This window comes from Mytilus californianus, unplaced genomic scaffold (genome assembly GCF_021869535.1).
Source record: "Mytilus californianus isolate M0D057914Y unplaced genomic scaffold, xbMytCali1.0.p SCAF_10, whole genome shotgun sequence".
Lineage (NCBI taxonomy): Eukaryota > Metazoa > Mollusca > Bivalvia > Mytilida > Mytilidae > Mytilus > Mytilus californianus.
Window position 1 is genome coordinate 31881462 of NW_026262582.1, and position 23160 is coordinate 31904621.

Consider the following 23160-nt stretch of genomic DNA (forward strand, 5'->3'; position numbering starts at 1 on the left):
ATGTCAAACAATAAGAAATTAAAGCAACAGTACAAGTTTGTTTCAAATACACAAAGTACACAGCTAGGGTAATACACTGATTTAAATTAGGTGTAGTATTATGTAAGGATATTACGCCTGGTTTATTTTATTGACCAGGCATACTCATTTGCATATTACGCCTGGTTTTCTGTGGACCAGGCGTACTCATTTAAATATTACGCCTAATTTTACCCCTGGTTTCCGCCTCTGTTACGCTTGGTTTCCGCCTGGTATAGCCTGGAAATGCATTCCTTAAACACTGCAATGACGCCCGGATAAAGTATGATTTCTACGCCTGGTTTCCGTGTCATTTCCAGGCGTCACATTTCGTACAGGTGAAGTTTGAAAATTTAATTTATTCCTTTTTCTCCACAAATTTTATGAAGGTTGAATACAAGTTTTGGACATTTTAGGATACCTTGCTTTAAATTTCCAAGCTTTGCTTCAATATTAAATCCAAGTTGAAAAAATGCATTTTATTGCAGTGTTTAATTTATAAGTGAATTGTAAATTTTAATTGTTATGTAAACATATTGATAAATAAACTTCCTAAGGGGACAGGCCATGAACACTTTAGAAATCAAAAGGCTGATTATTGCTATATAAACAAATCTGTTTTATAATTAATCTGAATAATTACTTATTAATTAGTGATGTGCATAAACATATGCTAAAACGAGTAAACATTTTTAGTAATGAACAAAAAATGTTTAAAAGTAATTTTCCTTACATATTTTCCTTAATATAAGTTATATTTATTAAAAAGCAAATTGAATTCTTTGACTTTAATGTATTGCATTTGTGATAAATCACTGAATCCTCTTTAAAATTCAGGCCAGTATTTCATATAATTATCCAGTAGTGCCCAGATTTTCCTGGTAAAACCCAGTGGCTAATTATATATATCCCAAGTTTTTGGGCACTGTATAATGTTTTTTTTCTTGCGATATTATAAATGGCAGGTTTTTCAATTTTTACTGTATATAATTTTCGCTGAATGGGAAAACACCGGCGAAAAAAATCAGTGTTATGTTAAAGATGTAAACAAGATAAACTTGTTTCAAAGACATATATAGTTTATTACAAATTAATAGATACCAGTACTCACTACTCAGGGGTTTCAAAATCTTTCATGTTGTCTGGTACATTCCTATTTGTACTTTTCAATATATTCAATGAACATCTAATAAAATAATTCTTGAATTCAGGTGGTACTTATCAGTAGCATAGGATGGTAAAAGTACTAGGTACTGCCTCCTAATGAATGGCCTGAGTACAGTGATTTTCCTAGTGTTAAGGGGAAGGGGACAGTGGCCATGCAATTGGGAATAAAAGATCGTGAATTGTTGGCTTTGGGGAAAATATATGTGTCAGTTGATAAGGAGGGCACACGGCCTATGCCATGTGCAACATGCTATAGGGTTTGCCCCCCAAGAAAATTTTGAAAAATAAACAATTGGGAATTTTAGAGCTGAAAATTGGGAAAAAAGAGCATATTTCTCTTTGGGGTTGGGGCCCAAATTTTTACCCAAAATAAGGGTTGGAAAATCCCTGGAGTACTACAAATTAAATTTCACATAATTAGGATAACTTTCAACATGTCTAAGGAAAGTATATATATATTTGACTTTTGAATAATTATAAGAAATCTGATAAATCAAATGATTGTTCAGTTGCTTTTAATACTTAATGTAATATATTAATTTTTGCAATAGTTAAATTTTTTTGGCACAAACATTGATACTGTGAAAGTACTTTAATTCGTGGGTATCAATTTTCGTGGTTTGAGCAAAAGATACATGTTTGTGAATTTTTAAATTCGTGGATTTTAGTTTTCTAAACAAAATAATAATACTAAAGTGTAGAATTGAAGCCATCAGAAACGAAGACTATTTATGACAACCATATGTAGTTTTTGTCTCGCCTTGAATGAGTCAAAAAGCGAGACATAGGTATGCTGTTTCCGGCGTCGGCTGCGTCAACAATGTATTAGTTTGTGATTAGGTCTAGTTTAAGGTGAACCACTAGTGGTTGGTCAATGATATTTGGTATGCAGTTGTATTAGCACTGGCACATCTCATTTCCATGGAGATTATTTGGCCCTGCCCCCTCAGTCATGGTCTATTGACTGAAACTTGCTTAGTTTACATGTATTAGTTTCATGTGATTAGGTCAGTTTATGTGAAACCACTAGTGGTAAGTCAATGATATTTGGTATGCAGTTGTATAAGCATTGGCATATCTCATTTCCATGGAGATTATTTGGCTCCGCTCCCTCAGTCATGGTCTATTGACTTAAAACTTTTGCTTAGTTTACATGTATTAGTTTGTGATTAGGTCAGTTCATGGGGAACCACTAGTGGTAAGTCAATGATATTTGGTATGCAGTTGTATAAGCATTGGCATATCTCATTTCCATGGAGAATATTTGGTCCCGCCCCCTCAGTCATGGTCTATTGACTTTGAAACTTTTGCTTAGTTTACATGTATTAGTTTGTGATTAGGTCAGTTCAAGGGGAACCACTAGTGGTAAGTCAATGATATTTGGTATGCAGTTGTATAAGCATTGGCAAATCTCATTTCAATGGAGAATGATTGATAAAATCGTCCAAGAAAACCACGAAAATTAGTTCCCCATGAATAAAAGTACTTTCACAGTAGTTGAAATAATTTGATTTAAACGTCAAAATTAAACATCAATATTGAAATGTCCAGTTTCTATAATATATATCCCATGGCCATGAAACTTAACTAACTATCTAATAATTCCCTAAGCTTAGGTCATGCAAAGTTTTATTAGAATTGGTCAAGTCTTTCTATCCTATCAGGTCCAAGAACACAGTTATTGTCCTTTGATTTTCATTGTCTACAAATGTAGTCCCTAGTGTGAATTCATATTTTTTTCATACACTTTCCAAATTTATTTCTTTATATTTTATGCATGAAATATTAAGTGAGGGGATGAAATTACTATGTTAAAAAAAATTGGGTGCTGAATCTTTATGTTAAGTAGTGATTTGGTCCAGTTGAAAAAGGTAAAGAACTTGTATGTCTGAAGCCATGGAAGCTGTCAAACTGAATTTTACACCCCCTTAACATAGAATTATCCATATTTTGAGTTAGAGCTAGTAGACTTTTCTATAATTTTGGTATTATTTGTCCCAATAGTAGTACACTACACTGTAAAAATCTTTTTTGAGATAGAGCAGATGTGATTTTTTAAATTTTAATTTATTGTCTAAAAGAAATGCACTACAAAGTAACTTGTGTTCTCGGGCCATATAATCCTTGAAAGATCGGAAAATAGAAACTAAATGTTGCAGGCCAAACAAGCCTGAAAGCAACCATATACAATGTAATAGAATACATCTGGATGCAGTTTCATTTGTACTACATGTAGCTTTCCTCTTAAATTCAACAATAATTACTTTCAATTGTCTTAGGAATAAAGAAAACTGGTTTGCTGTCAATTTGACAACTCATTTCTTTTTAACATGTTGAATGAACGTATAAGAAATTTGTCACACATTTCTTCAGTACTTATGAACAGAATGACTTCATATTTAGTCAGTAGCTCAACTGTGATATATATGTGTGATTTCAGTTGAAATATGTGAGTGCATTTAATAAATTGAACACTAATAAAATTGAGTTCTTATGTTTCATTAGGAGTTTAATCCAGTGATAGATGCAGAGTTCTATATTAGAAAGCGTGAAGACAAGGAGGGCTTTGCTGTTAAAGAAATTACTCCAGAGATAGGTGAGTTTTGTCAGTAATGTTAGTCTTATCATTGATGGCCACATTGTAAAAATCATGACTTCTTTTTAAGGTTCTATATAATTAAAGTAAAAGTTAGACATGCTAAATATCTATACCTAGCTTTATTATAAAGCTAGGTATAGATATTTAGCATGTCTAACTTTACTTTAGGGGCATTAGCTACAATTTAGACAGAGAAATAAAATATGAACTCTGTTTTATTTAAATATTTTGATATTTATAAGAGCTGTATATTGAAATAAATTTTTTTGCTATTAGCTTTGTCTAACTATTGCATTGACAAGTGCCCCTAAACCACTCAACAAAAATTTTGAAACTTTCACATAATTTTCATGATCTTAAACACACATGGTTTATTTTTGCACCTCATATCTGAATGTTTTTTGGGGGCTAACTGTGCAGAAATAGGGACCTGATCATATATATTTGCATACACAATCTCAATATCAACTTAATATCTTAATAACCCATAATCATAATTATTATTGAATCTTTCTCCGAATTTTAACCAAATACAATAATGCTATTGTTCACCTTTAACATGTGTCTAATTTTGTCTCTAGTTTTTAAATTGGTTTTTGGGTTGTCTATACAAAAGTTTGGACATTACCATTGCTTTCATTTGAGGATGCACATTTTGTGAAACCCCATTTCACAGCTTATTGACGCTTTCTCATGATGTTAACCATGTAATGCTATTGAGCACTTCTTAATTTGCTTTTGATCAAATTTTTTTTTCTTTAAAGGTCCACATTGACAGTAATGTACATTTCATATTTTTCTCAACCTATTCATAATGTAACTGCTACATGAATTTTGAATAATAGCCTTAAAAGAAACTTCAGCTAGGCAATGGAAAAATGAATGTTCGTTTCCTTTAACATCATTACATGCCAAAATTATTAAGGCATGCCAGGCAGGAAATTTATTTATTCTATTTTGTGAAAAATCAGTATAGATCTGACCCGGGAACACAGTTATTTCTTAGTACATAGATTTCTTTTAGACAATAAATTCAAATAAAAAAAAATAGCACCTGCTCTATCTCAAAAAGAATTTAACAGTGAAGTGTATACTACTATTGGGACAAATAATATCAAAATTATAGAAAAGTGTATCAGCTCTTACTCAAAATATGGACAATTCTTTGTGAAGGGGGTCTAAAATTCAGTTTGAAAGCCTCAGACATGCTAATTTTTTATCTTTTTTAACTGGACCAAATCACAACTTAAACATAAACATTCAGCACCCAATTTTTTTAACATGTAATTGCATTCCCCTTGCTTAATATTTCATGCATAAAATATCAAGAAATAAATTTGGAAAGTGTATGAAAAAAGTTATACACTGTTCACATTAGGGATTATATTTGTAGACAACGAAAACCAAAGGATGATAACTGTGTCCTCGGACCATCTACATACAATATTACTGTTAACCTGACAGTAAATTCTTTTTTACATACTATATTTTGGTACAAGCTATAAGAAATTAAAGGAATATCAATTGAGCAATGTTGATACACTTTTGAAAGGTTATAAGACAATTTAAAAAATCATCAAAACCAAACCTAAACAAATTGAAAATAAAACAAAAAAAGTCTGATCTCAAACTTTGTTTCATATATATATTTGTACTCCTGATGTGACGAAATTGGTTAATTGATAAGTCAAAATTTCAGTTGTCTGGGACCAAATTTCAAATCAGGATGTTAACAAACGCATTTAAATTGCATCTGTTATCTTGAACCAATACACATATATATATATATATGTCAAAACATGAGCTCATGATTTAAATGGTTTATAGAGTTTTGCTGGCAATACACCTGACAAGTGTAATGAATTAAAATATAAATTCATTGATCACTGAATTTATTTATTTCCCACACTTTTTGACCAAACTTTATCTTTGATTGCTATAATAAATAATTAGGGATACATTGTTGTAGATTATAAAGAAATATTTAAAATCTTTTATAATCAACAAGTGTGGACACAGATGAATGTGGATAGTATGTTTGGATGTTTGACAGTGTTTTATATGACAAAAGGAGTTCTATTTATTTCCTATATGGTGTTATTAACTGTGCTGCACGATGACAACCAACCTGTGCATGAGGAGTGTTGTTTATTTAATATTTAGATTTTATGTTCAAGAGGGCATGGAAGAGACACTAATTGCATTAATGACCAAATGATTATGATAGAATATTTTCCACATCTTTGATTTTGGATAAATTTTGTAGCTAGGAGAGCAACACATAATAGGTTCATTTTTTCATGTGATTTTTTTTTAAATGGGAGATGATATCTGAGAACATGATATCAGGAGGCTGTAATTCAGTGGTTGTCGTTTGTCTATGTGTTACATAATATTTGTTTTTCGTTTATTTTGTGTACATAAATAACATAAATGACTATGCGTTATGGGCTTTGCTCATTGTTGAAGGCTGTACGGTGACCCGTAGTTGTTAATTTCTGTGTCATTTTGGTCTGTTGTGGAGAATTGTCTCATTGGCAATCATACCACATCTTTTTTATATGTATTTGCTCACTATTTGTATGGTTCTATTTACATTACTTTGTGGTGGATTGTCAGTATCATTAGTAAAATATTTTGTTAAAATGTCGAAATTGTTTCTCAGATTAGAAGACATTTATTGGTTTTTAGTAATGAAAATGCCTGACATGATACTTGGGGCTAGATGAGCTAGAAAGTAAACTTCTGTGTTGTTTTTTATCAATTCTTTGATAACATCTCCTCCAAAGCTGGCCGAAGCAAAAAAAAGTTTTGACCAATATGAAAACGATATCAACAAAAAAACCTTTGTGATCATGCTTCAAAGACTCATAACTGCTCCAAAAGTAATCTGATAGAATTTCAAGCATGTCAAGTGGGTATTATGATATGTACTTAATATGTCTAAATATCAAAAAAGTTATAGTATTCAATATGAAAAAGGTATTGCAAAATTATTCTCTTTTCAATTTTTTTTGTTATATGGATACAAATATAAGTGATACCAACACAGTATTTGTTGTGGTATGAAAGTGTAGTAATTAACATTTACTGTAACAATGTTAATTCACAAACATTAAGAAATAAACAAATGAATGAAAAATGTTGAACATGTACAATGAAATATAGTTTTAGAAATCAATTAGGCCAGATAGGCCTTATAAATTTTTTTTTTTTTAACATACTGAATGACCATTTACACTCAGGACCGAGTCATCAGTAGGCAGTACAGATGTATTAAAACAACCTAGCATCATATTGCTAGTAGCGAGTGTAGCATTGTCGGGTAAATTTGTTCTTTTTTTAAAATTTGGTTAAAGGACAAAAAATGTTTGGTTCAAATCATAATAAAATGCTTTTATCTCCTTATTACTTACATTGTACATAGAATGGATACTACCCTGACAAATCCTTGTACATGAGAGTTGTCTGTCAAATCTTTATTTCACAATGAATGAATTGCATAACAATGAACTGAGCTCAAACTCAAAGCAAAGCACTTTAATAATACACTTAGACAAAGAGATCAATCCAGTGATATACTTTGTACTACAGGTCCTTCATGAACATCCTATCCACCAAAACCATATCTCACAAACATGCCATACTACATGTACATGGTTCGATCAGAAGTCCTGAAAAAGATATGAATTTTATTATCATATTTTAATTATACATACACAGGTTAAAAGTTATATACTCCAATGGCAGTCTTTCCTGCTAAAATGTCATGTGTAGAATGTGATATACCATTTTTGGGTCTATATGGGTACTGTCCTTTATATTCATTAGGTCATTTTGACACAGCAAAATATATAGAAAATGTTAACTTTGATCTGGAAACTGAGTTCTTTTTCGCAAAATAAACCCACTAAAACTAAACTTTGAATGCAAAAGACCCCTAAATGGCTAACAGATATTGCTATAAAGAATGGTCTACAATATCGATTATCTATTTATTGTTATATTGTTGGTATTTTACACCTTCCTAAAACAGTTTTAACGCAACATGAACGCAAGCTTAATAGATCTTGATAGGGTGTCCTCACATATTTTGACGTTGCTGAAAAATTTTGGTTGACATATGTATCCTCTTCTCATCGTTTTTCGTGCTATTAAGAATGCATACTGTCGTCACAATTTCCATTGAAAAGGCATGCATAGTACAAATTCATATGACGTACAAAAACATATGATCTGACCATATACATGTACATGTATGTATAGGTTATCAGCTTTTCTACACATATTAGCCAGTAAGCCGCAATGAACCTATTATGGCGAGTGAGCGCAGCTAATGAGCTAAAATGAATCAAATTGTGTCCTCAGTGGGGGATATTTTAAGGGATCTATATGAAGAAAACCTGATCATCTGTTTATCGTTCTATTACTGGCTTTTTCACCTCCCTAACTTGGCCTAAGACAGTTTTTACAGACGAAAGCAAGCTTGATAACTACTCCTCACACACATGTATAGATTATCGGCTTTTCTACACGAGTCATGAATATCGTAAAATGTTAGCCAGTGAGCAGGCCCGCAATGAACCTTTTTAGCGATAAAATTGTGTACTCAGTCACAGTTGGTGATATTTTAAGGTATCTACACAAAGAAAACCTGCTTATATAAATCTCAGTGGCGGATCCACAACTTTTCATAAAAGGGGGGTGGCCGCTGACTGACCTAAGGGTTGCCCACTCCCGTCATGCTTCCCCAGTGGCGGATCCGGGGGACGGTTCCGAGGGTTGGAACCCCCCCTTTTTTTGGACGATCAATGCATTTGAATGGGGACACATAGTTGGACAGTTGCTTATCTGTTTATCGTTCTGTCACTGGCTTTTTTTAGACTAGAGACTTCATGTGTACAAACCTGACGTCAAACTCGTGTACTATAAAAGAAGAGACAAATAATTTCACATTAAATCCTGTAACATTACAACTAAAGATAATTATAATCCAAAGTAAATTATATTACGATGTCAATGGACTAAATTCCCGCGCAAATGTCATCACTGGGATAGACCAAAACGAATTTTAGGTTTATGTATCATTCACATTAAATTCCGATCAATTTACTCAGAAAATATATGTGTTAACTATTTTTATATTGGTTTTGAATTTAGCTAATCTATCAGAAAAAAGGATTTATTTCTCGCAGATAGCCCTCAATACTATACACCAACTCGACACTGAAGCTAAAAAACCCTAAAACATAATAGTATATGGAATCGTCCAAACGGATTACCTAATATTGATATAGGTGAAATATGTAGATTCAGAATTGTGTACACAGAAATAAGATCAGAAATAAAGCCCTATGTAAGGTGAAAACAATAACACAACTGTATAAAATCATTGTTTATTAAATTTGCTTGCATAAGAACCATGAAGTTAAAATTTATAACGATTACGTTTATCCTGTCAACCCCTTTTCTTCATTGCATCAAGGCTTCCGTTGCTTTACATCGAGCAGCAATTCAACCGATCGGGGAATGTTAAGTTGGGACATACCTCTATTTTTGGAAGCGTGATCTTTACATCGAGGCTTGCGTTGCTTTACACCGAGGCCACAGTAGTTCGACCAATCGGGGAATGTTTATTTGGGGCATGTGACCTTTTGAACTGCAGGTTTTATAATATTTTAATCGAAATTGTAGAAAAATGAAATGTTGTTAGTACATACAAAACAGAAAATGAGGAATACTTTTAGTAAAAGATAATTTGGATCCGGGTTCTGTGTATTCACATCATTTGTACAACTCTCCTTACTGATGCCATTTTTTGGAATTTCTGTGACCTAAATGGTTCGCGAAAATTAATATTTTATTATATATATAGTAATTATCCATAATTATTTATTACTTAATTGAGAGGGAGATATTTAGCTTTATGAAAAGTGAATATTATAGTTTATTCCATATTGATAAAACTTTAGTAGGTTTTTCTATATGATTGGGATTTTGAATAAATAAGCATATTCACCTGAGGAAAAATTATATATTCACCGCGCAGCGCAAAACGTCGCATTTTGGTAAAAAAAGTTTGATTGTACAATTGGTTTTGGTAAATAATTTCCATTACATACATTACTCTGGGAATATGGATTAAAACAGTTACTGTCTTTTGTTTAGGTAAATATGTGGTTAAATTGACTTTTCATCGGTACAAGGACATCATTCGTAAATATAAATCAACATGCAGACATCTTATACGTTCAGGTATTTCACATCCAATATTTTATGGTAATATTCTTTACAAAGCACAAAAATGTCGGTATTCACCTCAAAAGCTAACCAAACCTTTAAACAGACTTATTCGGAAAGGATATAGTTACGATACTGTTGTCAAGTCATTAAGGATTGCATATTTTGGTATTAATATTGATTCACTCATAGGGTCTTTGAATCGGAAATATAAACACATTTATTCTAAAACCAGTTGTTGGCATGATACAGGTTATGTTCTTCTCATATATTTTATGATGGTATGATACTAAACCCCTAACGGGAGGGATTGTACTTGATTTTCATATGATGAAGACATAATCTTTCAATCAGTTTAATTGAGGTCTGGAGATGGCATGTCAGTAACTGCTAGTAGTCCTTTGTTCATTTATGTATCATTGTCATTTTGCTTAGTTTCTTTTGTGACCTATTCTGACATCAGACTCGGACTTCTTTTAAACTGAGTTTTACTGTGCGTATTGCTATGTGTTTCTTTATTCTACATTGGCTAGAGTTATAGGGGGAGGGTTGAGATCTCACAAAACATGTTTAACCCCGCCGCATTTTTGCGCGTGTCCCAAGTCAGGAGCCTCTGGCCTTTGTTAGTCTTGTATGTTTTTTAATTTTAGTTCATTTATATGTTTTGGAGTTTAGTGTGACGTCCATTTTTCACTGAACTAGTACACAATTTTATTTAGGGGCCTGCTGCGGTCCACCTTTGGGTTCAGAATTTTCTCGCTGCGTTGAAGACCCATTGGTGGCCTTCGGCTGTTGTCTGCTCTTTGGTCAGGTTGTTGTCTATTTGACATATTCCCCATTTCCATTCTCAATTTTAGATAGAGCAGATTGTTACCCTGAGAAAACATTGTCAACTGAGGCAAAGGCAAGGTTTAAAATGTCTTTTCAAGGGGTAACAATCTGCCTTCTCAGATATGTGTTATTTAATTAATTATACTGAAATTTCTGTTATTCACTGTCTATCATTTTATAAATTCAAAGTAATAAACTATGATGTCTTGTACATATCAACCATTCCTTTTGAATTAGCGCACACTTGATCAAGCGTCTCAGTGAAACACAATAGAGTATTTGCTATGAGATAGAGTAAATTATTTGTTCAAAATACTCTCAAATTTGGATGAGTTCGTTTGAAACATTGGCAACACATATGGTGCTTAAAGTTAGATGTCATTTCTGTATCTCAGTGCATTGACAGAGTAATTTATTTTGTCACCAAAAATGCAATTGCATTTTGTAAGGAAATCATACACCGGTTCAGATCATAACACTGAAAGCAACACAAAGCATATTGTTCCACATTTTGCTTTCAAATCCTTGTAAAGACTATTGGCATTAAAGATCTTGAATTCAGATTTTTCCAAAAAGAGCACCTCCTGCCATGGTTAGCAAAATCAATAGTAAATGTGCCTAAGCTTGCCCATTGTAAACATTGAGCTGGATGCTGTTGCTAGGGATAGGACCCTTAGTGTAGGGATGGAGTGCATAAATGATAAAGTTGGTTTTCATTGAGAATGTTTCAAACAGACTGCGACCACATTCTTTGTCTGTGTTGTCCAATGGTTACCCTTGCTGTCAAGAAACAGTTGCACAAATGTTGTAACTGGATATGGCGATCCATCTAAAGTGTCATCACTCTAGGAGCACCACCAACAGTTCTAGGTCTATTGGAAACACTGTTGCCATAGCTGCTCAATAGTGCTGTAGTGACAGTGAAAATGATTTGAAACATTTCTCATAGACACAGCACTTTGTAACATATACCCCATGCTTGATTCCGCTCTGCATCACTTAGGTGATCGACCCATTAAGATAAACTTTTCAATTCAAATTACGATGAAACTTTGATTTACTTTTGGTCTTGTTATCTTATAGCTTTCAAAGACCAAACATTTTTGTAAACACTTGTCTGCATTTATTGCATGTGCTAAAAACTTGTTTTTGAAATGGTTCACCTTATGAGATTCTTGATTGCACACAATACCTTACCTTTGATTTATGACGTGGAGGTTTTGTTACACTACACAGAAATCTAAAACTAACCTCATAAAAAATTCAGTTATGAAAAATAAAATTCTTCTGTTGTTAAGTATTTTAACCTCATCAAGGCTTAATACCACCAAATCATACAACATGTTGTATGTTACATGGACTGGTTGAATACGAAAATTGATTGAAAAAAATTATTTCCTTGAATTTGACAGTTGTAGGAAGTATAAGTCCTACTTTTCATCAAATAGTAAAAAGTTTCTGAGTCTTAAACATATATCTTGGGTATTTCAAAGCACCATTCTTTTTTTATTTGGTGTTTCAATATAATATTTTGGAAACCTGAGGTTACATAATGTTACTAAAGCTTGTACACAGGAAAAAAGGGGTGAACATTTGATTGATTAACTACCAGTGATGCTTATAATCTTATATGCAATGAAATGTGATGTAAAATTTTGTCTGAAGTACTCAGGGTTGGTCAAACCCCTGTTTTGTGAGTACTCTGTGCCCAGGATAAAACTTACTCATGCCAAGCATTTCTTTACTTGAAATAAAGATAAATTCTGCAAATTTTTTTGAAAAGTACAAATTTAACAAAGACTAATGGGGAAAAACAATGGTGATATTACTCCTCAAGCTAAGCAAGAGTTGTGTCACTTGATCTGTCAAACTTCGATATTCATTTGGGTGGAACCATGGTTATCTTGGAAAAATATTAATCTGGTCCAGATGACTTTGAGAGTTTGTATTCTCTTATGATAACTACACTAAAGGTGACTGGGTATAGAAATATGATCATTTTTGTTATTAACTGACCTACAGTTGTTGCATGGGTATCTGTGTTTGCTGAGTATGATGTATACTGTAAATTCAGAAATTATTGCGTGCATTAATTATTATTGCGATTTTGTCATTTAAGACTTAAATATGATTTTAATTTTTGCAAAATGGAGAAAAATCCTGTTTAATTCATATAAAAAATTTCAAAATGCGAGTTTAAATTATTGCGATTATAACCCTATTGCATTTTGCACACTAATGAAAACATCAATAATTTCTGAATTTACAGTAGATAATTCTCAGTCATATCCAGTCAAAGCAGCTGCATGATCTAAAGAGAGTGCAATTTTTACACACTATGCTCATTAAAATTGATAGGTTGCTTGGTGTGAGGCTAAATTTATGTCTCTATTTTCTAGTTGCATTCCAAATTTCCCTTCTTTGATCCTATTATAAAGACCCTATTGTAGGACCTCCCAGTATCTATTGGACTCTTTTATTCATTACTGCTAATGATACATTGGTAGGTTTATTTATATTTGGTATGTAGTTGTATAACGAAGCACATCTTTTTTCATGGTTCATTGATTTTGAAATTTTTAACATAATAGAAAAACAAAGGATATGACGATCCATCCATCAGACTCAAAATCAGTACATGCTGTGATGTAATACAAAAAGCAAAGAAACAGCGCTTTTATTGCTGTTCTTTTTCTCAAAGTCACAGTAAGGCATTCAACACAGAGCAAAAAAACAAACTTGCCTCAATGCAAGTTTAAGGATTTGAAATTAAATAAATCTAGAATTTAGAATTGATAAGTACTATATCAGTTAGAAGAACAAAATTAGTTTAGGAACAAAATAAGCTTAAGATATTGATAGGTTATGGAGCTCCTTTACAAGATATTTAAGTTTTTTATAATGGCGGGAAAAGGCTGACATGGTCTTTTACCTTATGTTTGCATTGTCATTATTTGAGTCTCAAATAGAAATGAAAGAAATCTAGAATATGCTTAAATTTTGATAAATGACCTTTTATGAGGTAATATTGAAGTCTTGTATATATGAAAAGAAAAATGGGTGTTGTGGGGCAACCCTGTATCGAAGGGTTAAAACCAAGGAGTTCGAACATCTGACAAAAATTCCTAAACCTGACCTAAGTACATCCTTAAGTCAGCCCCTAGCACCGGTTTGAAGGGAATTCTTTGCAAAATGATTCGGATATAGCCTTTGTAGGATGTATCACCACCAAATCACTTATTTAGCTGTGACTGTCAAAAAAGGACATGCTAGAAAGTAGTACATATTTAAAACAAAATAAGTGTAAATATTTAACTATGTAGAAATAAGTGTAAATATTTAACTTATATAATGTTCTATAATTAAGGTATCAAATGAAGGTGAAGGACTGATATGTTATATTTTGTGATTAAGACATTTTTTTAGAAGAACCACTATTATCAAATGATTATTTAGTATGAGGTTGTATAAGTGTTGTCATATATCATTTCAACAGAGATTATTTGGTACCAAACCTTTACACTCATGGTTCATTGACTTCTGATGTTTTGCATTTGTGCATATTTTTAAGTATTGCCATTTTAACATCAATATTTTTAACATCAATATTTGCATTTTAACTATCAAAATCACACACAAGCAAGAGGTTTTTCTGTATGTGTCAAAAGTTTATTAAAGAAAATCCTTTGGATGGATTTTCAAGATATCACAACTTAAAGTGAAGTCTTTTTTTTTTACATAATTCTATATTTTCATTGAACTATATCCCAAATTTTTAATTGATTGTATTGTGAAGGTGTATACGTGAAAGCTACATTATACATGCAGACACTTTTTTTTGTTTTTCAAATGAAGTTCTTAATGCACACAAATTTTCATCAACATCTTAAATATCACCCATGTCAGTGGTTTCCAAGGCTTTGAGAAATCAACTGGACATTTGGTCCAGTAATCAATTCTTCTTAACTGGACCAGACTCTTTATAACAAGACATTCACACATATGATTTGGACAAAATTAAAAATTTTACTGGTCATTTGGTCCAGTAATGCATATCACTTAACTGGACCAAACCAATTTTTTTACTGGTCTTTGCCCAATGTCCGGCGACCTTGGGAATGACTGCCATATATCTATATGAACAAATTTAAATATACTTTGCTTTATTTTAATTTTTATTATTATAAGTACTTTGACACAAATTCAGCATATAATGGCACCACCACAATAATATTTTGTAGATTTGTGATATTCAACTAATATTCATTTCTTTCATTTATTATCATGATTATAATTAGGAATAATTTCTTAATTCATACAAGAAGAGTTTGCAATGTTTTAACAAAGTTTTATATATTGATATATAAAAAAGAAGTTGAAATAAAGTCATTCAGTTAATGAATCATGGAATAATTTGCTAAGTTTTTTGTAGGTGATGGTTAATTATAATATGTAAAAATATATAAATGCTTGAATTTTAAATTTTATATATTTATCTAAAACAGTTGCATAAGTAATATTATAAAGAACCGAAGTTGCACATAATATGACTCATGACAAGATCTGGCAGTGCATACTTCCTGTGTACTTGTTTTAAAATTCTTAAAATAAGTATATCAATTTTCAAGGCTTGGCAGCTGCTACTAGGTCAGAAAGTGGATATTTGATAAACATGTAATTTTCATACACATATTCACCACTGTGAAATAGAGGTACTATGTGGGATTTTTTGTCTGTGTTGAAATTTATTTTATGAAAACCATTATTTATAAAACTTGAATAATTAAGACCTCATGCAATGTATATATATTTTAATGTTCTATTGTTGACTCAATTATTTTAACGATTAATTATACCTGATTAATATGCTCTTTATGGACCCTGTAATTTGGAATTGATTTAATTTGATATTTATATTGTCATATATGTATTTTTCATATTAACAAATTAAAAATTTTTTTAACAAAAACACACATACAGTATATATTTATATAGTATATTTATGCAAAGATCTAATTACTGCTTAACAAAAGACTGTTTAGTTCCACATGTTCTTTTGATATGGTTAAATAATTTCATGATTTTTTTGTCATAAACTCATTTTCACACTTTTAACTTATTAAATAGTTCTTAATCCTTATTGATATTGAGCTTCAAGAGGAAATGTTTCTTGTATTCAAAAACATGACACAGTTTGCAAAGCTTATCTTCTCTAGGAATTTTAAAATATCAATTCTTGGACTTTTCAATTTCCAGGTTGGGGTCACTTATATGGCTTGATGAAACCCTTTCTAATAATAACGTCATGGTACATTAAATAATTAAAAATCTTTTTTCTGGAGCAATCTTAGTTTCTTATTTTTGTATAAAAATAAATTACTTTTTCGATCAATTAAAATTTTATATTTATCATCTATTTCTCTCCTGATCAGAACCTTAAGTAGTCTTACTTCTTTCAAATTATTTCAATTTTCCTTATATGTAAGATATCACTACCAAGTAGTATATAAAACATATATATATAGGCATTGAAATTTGGTTATAAATACCAGAGGAATTTGTTTATAAAGAGATGGCGCCCGTACAAAATTATAAGAGCGTATTACGCCTGGAAATCTGGCGTAAACCAACTTTCAACATAAAATTAATGGTCAGTAAAGCAGGCGAGGCATTTCAGGGAATGCACTCTTGTTTGATTCAGCCATGCTAATTCTATGTGATCTCCCTGGATTTGGAGATCGTGCAAAATTCTAAGTTGAAGACATATATCATGTGTTTGACAGTTTCTATGACTTGCAGACACTGAATTGATACACCATTTTAATCATTAACTGCCAACTTTCATTATGCTATTTGTCCTTAAATTAAGAAAACGTTGGGCGAACAACTTCTTTATTTTAGATATGGCAGATTTTACAGTATTGTGTTCTGCCTCCTACTTCCATGATAAATAATTAAAGAAGGCATTACACGAAAAAAAATTATATTTTCTGAAAATTTATTATCAGTAGATCATAATTCTTCAAAAAAGGAGTAAATAATGTAAGAGATTATTGAATGGTTGCCAAGGAAACAGGATACCCACATTTTCTCCTTTTGCACCCTGGTCCAAAATTTCATTAATTTTGGTTTAAAGCCTTTAACCAGCAATAAAACCAAAATAAATTCTGAAAGGTAAAGGGTTTAGGAAGATATTCAGCATCTTTCACATTACTATTTCTAATATATTAGTGGAAAAAAATATGTTTAAGATGATGGACATGTGACATATGGAAAATGGGACAAAAGTTTATGTTTTTCAAAGTAAATGACATCTAATACACAGTAAAAAGAATTGAATAAGTATAAAGTTGCATGTGTTGCCAATATTTACTTTTTACTAGTTTAATTTGTGCCAGATTCTTAAAAGAAAACATGTTTTGAATTAAGGCTGTTGCTAATGTGACGGAGACAAAAATGAGTAACGTTAGCGACATTTGGACATGTCACATTAGCAACAGCATCTTTAAAAAATAAAATGTATGCACAAAGTCGTGCTTTATAAATGCTTTGAGTAATTAAATTGTACAGTCTGGTTTAGAATATCTAAATATACAGAATGTCATTGGCAGGTTTACTTTGTATCAAATGAATACACAAGAAACCAATGTGTAATAGTAACATTAGCAACATCTTCTTCAGTAATACATTAAGAAAATTTGCTATCTAGATGGGTCGCACTAAATAGGGCCAAAATTGTTACAGGAGGTGAAAAATAAGATTCATGATATCTTTATCGAAAAAGTTTTCAGATGTAACTGAATGATTCTTCTAGATCTGTTCATATCTTTAGTCGTGAACTGAGATGTTGATATGATATGAGTACCAAATGCAATAAGAACTGTTCTTTGTACCAGACTGACACACCAGATTTTATGGATGGATGGATTAATTATTGTTTAACGTCCAGTGTCAACCTAGTTTGTGCACATCAGGACGAGAACAAGTTGATGTAATATGATCTCTGCTTTGTACTAGACCGACACGCTTAGATGGATTTTCCACAAAGACACATTATACAGACTCTGTTGCCTCTGTAAGCTGACCTTTGCTTTTACTCCTAGATGCTTTTGGCTTGGATGAGAAGCAGCAAAGACCCAATTTTAATGTCTTATTTTATCTGGCTACGAATTTAACCTGCAACCTTTGGCACTCAAAACAGAAGGGGGATATGGATTATTTATGAAGCACAAGCCAAAATGCCCATGTAATGTCTACCAAGAAACATCAAACAACATAAGAATGAACAATTTCAAATCAATTCGCAGTGAAGATGATCAATGCCTCAATGACTTTCACCATGGATTTTGGTAAAGAAAGTCTTTTGTAGTCTTCAGAACACCTTGCTTTGCCCATTTAATTCATGATGCATTTGCATTCAAAAGTCGAAAATACTGCCTAGACTAAGAAGCTTAAAAATATTTTAATGTTTGAAAAATTTATCGTCTCTGTTAGTTCTGGAGGACTGCATCTGAAAGAAAATAAATTGAAAATATTACTGGTATATGAATACAATTTAAAAAATGAACAACTATTAAAATTTTTAAAATGTATTGAAGTACGTACTGCCTTCAAATTTACTTCAATCAAGACATAGTTTTTTGCCGAATGCTTTCAGTATATATGGTAATTAAAGATATGTTGTCATCATTAATTATAGCTAGAACAGTTCAAGTTACCATCTTCTTTTAATGATTACCCGAGATTATGCTAAGATACCCCTGAAAATCAAATGTATGTTTACCATTTGGTAAATTTGTCTGTGAGCAATGACTTTTATGCCAATTTTGACAATTTTAAGAACTGGACTAATTTTGGCAATTAATGAACTAAGTTGTTATTATAAAAATAGAAGATGTGGTATGAAGCTCTTCGAAAAGGAAAGACTATTACCTTCAAATATATATAGTAATGAGCGCCCCTTCATTACTATATTAGACTGTTTTAATTTTCTTATATAACATCACATCAACAATATACTGTCCCAAAGTAACGATCGCTACATAAAAATCTGTCCATGTTATACCGTTCGCATCAAATTATTAAAAGAAATGTATTTTGATGAACTAGAAGACTCAACTGTACGTAAAATATGGTCAAATCTCGTTGGGAGATGAAAAACCAAAACAAAAGTTTCTTAATGTGACATTTAAATGACATTACTTGATTCAACGTTTTGTTGCGAATGTCTTTTTGATGGACGGAATACAATAAAGGACCTCGTGTAACGATATAACAGACAACTTACCTTCTTTGCTTTCCCATTATGTGAGGGAACCGGCTCCGCATCCATTTCTGCAAAGGGCGATATCGTAACTCCTATACAGGAGAGTTACAGATCTAAATATATATTGCTCACGTGACATTGATTTGGACGGAAACGTAGAGCAGTAACGTTTGCAAAAACTAAAACAGCCAATGATATTGATTCCGAAAGTCCTTTGACCCCCTTTCGTCATCAAAATTTAATGTGATTGCTATTTATATCAATTATTTATAAAACCCGAGTTAAAAATAACAACGGGCCGTCTGAGAACCAACAAATAAATTGCGATTGTAACATACCACAATGGACGAAAAAGATGTGACGTTCGCAGTAATATTATTAAATTACCTTTTTTAGCCTTTACCAATAAAAATGTGCCTTAGAATTATAATTAAAACACAAAAGAATAGTTTTTATTAAAATATAAGTCCATGTTATTAGGCTCCACTTAAAAATAATACTTTAAAATTCCACTCCAAATAAGCTAGATGTCAGTCAAGTAGGTCACAATGTCTATTCAATGTCCAATATTTTGAAATTGAAAACCCACTAATTCTAACAAAAAACATAAACACAGGGTGATTTTTATTTTTATTTACTCAGAAAGACACCTTTTATTAAATAAAATAATGCATTACTTCATTTCACACTCTGTTTCACAGTTTCAGCAATACCTTTTTTGATGGATACAAAAAAGCAATACTTCCTTTTTATTGTAAAATCTGCCTTATATTTATACTTGCATATATTTCCTTTTTAATCAAAATTTATATTAAATTGCCATTTATTGATTAATGTGAAAAATGTGATTTATCAAATTGAAGCAGTTGATAAGAATAAGGAAAGTGTTTTATCAGTTTTTAGCTCACCTGGCCCGAAGGGCCAAGTGAGCTTTTCTCATTATTTGGCGTCCGTCGTCCGTCGTCGTCCGTCTTCGTCGTTAACTTTTTACATTTTGAACTTCTTCTAGAGAACCACTGAATGGAATGAAACCAAACTTGGTATGAATGTTCCTTATGAGGTGCTGACCAAGTGTTGTTACTTTGAAGCCTATCCATCATCCAAGATGGCCGCCAGCGAGGGGGACTTAGTTTAACATAGGACCCTATGGGAAATACATACAAATGTCTTCTTTTAGAGAACCACTGAATGGAATGAAACCAAACATGGCATGAATGTTCCTTATGAGATGCTGATCAAGTGTTGTTACTTTGAAGCCGATCCATCATCCAAGATGGCCGCCAGCGGGGGACTTAGTTTAACATAGGACCCTATGGGAAATACATACAAATGTCTTCTTTTAGAGAACCACTGAATGGAATGAAACCAAACATGGCATGAATGTTTCTTATGAGGTGCTGACCGAGTGTTGTAAGCAGATCCATAATCCAAGATGGCCGCCAGCAGGGGACTTAGTTTAACATGGGACCCTATGAGAAATACATACAAATGTCTTCTTTTAGAGAACCACTGAATGGAATGAAAGCAAACATGGCATGAATGTTCCTTATGAGATGCTGACCGAGTGTTGTTACTTTGAAGCCGATCCATAATCCAAGATGGCCACCAGCGGGGGACTTAGTTTAACATGGGACCCTATGGGAAATACATACAAATGTCTTCTTTTAGAGAACCACTGAATGGAATTAAACCAAACATGACATGAATGTTCCTTATAAGGTGCTGACCAAGTGTTGTTACTTTGAAGCTGATCCATCATCCAAGATGGCCGCCAGTGGGGGACTTAGTTTAACATAGGACCCTATGGGAAATACATACAAATGTCTTCTTTTAGAGAACCACTGAATGGAATGAAACAAAACATGGCATGAATGTTCTTTATGAGGTGATGACCAAGTGTTGTTACTATGAAGCCGATCCATAATCTAAGATGGCCGCCAGCGGAGGACTTAGTTTAACATAGGACCCTATGAGAAATACATACAAATGTTTTCTTTTAGAGAACCATTGAATGGAATGAAACCAAACATGGCATGCATGTTCCTTTTGAGGTGCTGACCAAGTGTTGTTAATTTGAAGCTGATCCTTCATCCAAGATGGCCGCCAGATGGGGACAATGTTTAACAAAGGACCCTATGGACAATACATACAAATGTCTTCTTTTAGAGAACCACATACTGAATGGATTGAAACCAAACATGGCATGAATGTTCCTTATGAGGTGCTGACTAAGTTTTGTTACTTTGAAGCTGATCCTTCATCCATGATGGCCGCCAATGGGGGGACTTCCTTTAACATAAGACCCTATGGGAAATACATACAAATGCTTCTTCTAGAGGTGCACTGAATGGAATGAAACCAAAACATGGCATTAATGTTTCTTATGAGGTGCTGATGAAGTGTTGCTGCTTTGTTGCCGATTTACTGTTCAAGATGGCCACCAAGATTTTTTATTAAATTACAGGACCAATATTAAACCAAATTTGGCCTCACTCATTATTAGGGTATCTGTTATGATTTTAATCTATTTTTACATGATTTCCAAAACCAAAGTAGAATCAGGTGAGCGACACAGGCTCTTGAGAGCCTCTAGTCTAATGTTCCTGTAAACCATTGAATAAAATTTGGTTCAAGATGTGTATTGAAATCAGAGTTGATTACCACACTTTTTTTAAATGATTTTATTACCATTCTTTCATTAGGTAAATAAGAATATTGATACATACAAGTATGATAGACAACTGTCACGATTTTCAAACAATTACACTCAACGGTGTAAGTATATAAATATCACATAGCTGAGAGGGTGATAGAGCAGATTTTTACCCCGAAAAAAACATTGTTTACCGCGGCGAAGCCAAGGTTGACAATGCTTTTTAGAGGGGTACCAATGTGTTATTTGATTTATTATACTGAATGTCCCATTATTATTGTCTTTTACAGATGCATTTTATTTAAAAGTATTTTCTGTGACGTGACATACATAACAACGTTACAGGTATTAAAAAAATCAACAGAAGTGAAGCAAGATGTTTAATTTTTTTGTTTTGACAGTCAAATAATAAAATCTGAGCCAAAACTTAGAACTTAAGCATTGTCTTTAATTACTTAATCTAAATTCAACTCATTGTCCTTTAAATTATCGTTGGTCTGGACGAGAGGGTGACATTCAAAAAAATTGTCTCCTGCTCAGCCATGGGATAGAGTAAATTATCTATCTTGTATAAGCCAATCAAAATATGGCATTTTAACGTGAAGTATAATAATATTAATTGGAATCACATCCTCTCAAATGCAGACTTAATTGACCACAGTAAATAAATCATGACAGTTGATAATCATACTTGTATTCAGGTATCCCTAAATTGAGTCCCTTATAAATGACAGTGTCCAGAAATATCATTTCTGTATCCAAAATATTGTATTTGAACTTAAGCAAAGTGTGATGACCATTTGCTGTTTCGAAGAATTCTTTAAAAGTGTCTAGATGTAGTGGATTTGATCTTTCCAATCCAGTATAAAAAAAATTACGAAACATTATAGTAAAAGTGATTTAGTTTTAGCTGTAAAAGAAGATCATATGGGAAATTGCATTGTCAATATTTACAGAAGAGCAACCTTTAGGAATGTCTGATGTAATCACAACTTCTGATGGGATTGGGGGCCAATTGGTTAAGCATATTATCACATGATTTAGAAATGAAATAAAATTGACAGTGCAAGTCCAGTGTAAAACTTTTAAGGTTGATGTAAAAAAAAACTGTGGCAAATATGTCATGCATGTTCAAGACGAGAAGAAATTAACAATAATACAATAGGTAAAGGTCCTGTCATATAGGCTGTCGGGATGAAGGTCAGGGAAGTTTAGACAGCCACAGGAAAATGAAGGTATATATTGGATAGGGACAGAAATTAAACCTGGCAACAGGCCACCTATAGACCCCTCAAAAAGTTGTTGACAGGGTTCTTAACATGTAAAGAGGCATTGGATTTAACGTCCCAAATCTGACGTAATGTGACTGCCAACTTGTACATCTGG

At 32.4% G+C, this 23160-nt stretch overlaps 1 protein-coding gene and 1 long non-coding RNA gene across 4 annotated transcripts in view; one reads left to right on the forward strand and one right to left on the reverse strand.

Annotated features, from left to right (window-relative positions):
• LOC127717947 (uncharacterized) overlaps positions 1 to 23160 on the forward strand; it is a 373820-nt gene that overhangs the window by 49420 nt on the left and 301240 nt on the right. The window lies entirely within an intron of this gene.
• On the reverse strand, positions 18303 to 19889 carry LOC127717951 (uncharacterized). Its single transcript, XR_007989480.1, has 2 exons — positions 19143 to 19889; positions 18303 to 18365 (listed from the first exon to the last, which is right to left on the reverse strand). It is a non-coding gene; the product is annotated as an uncharacterized LOC127717951 (long non-coding RNA).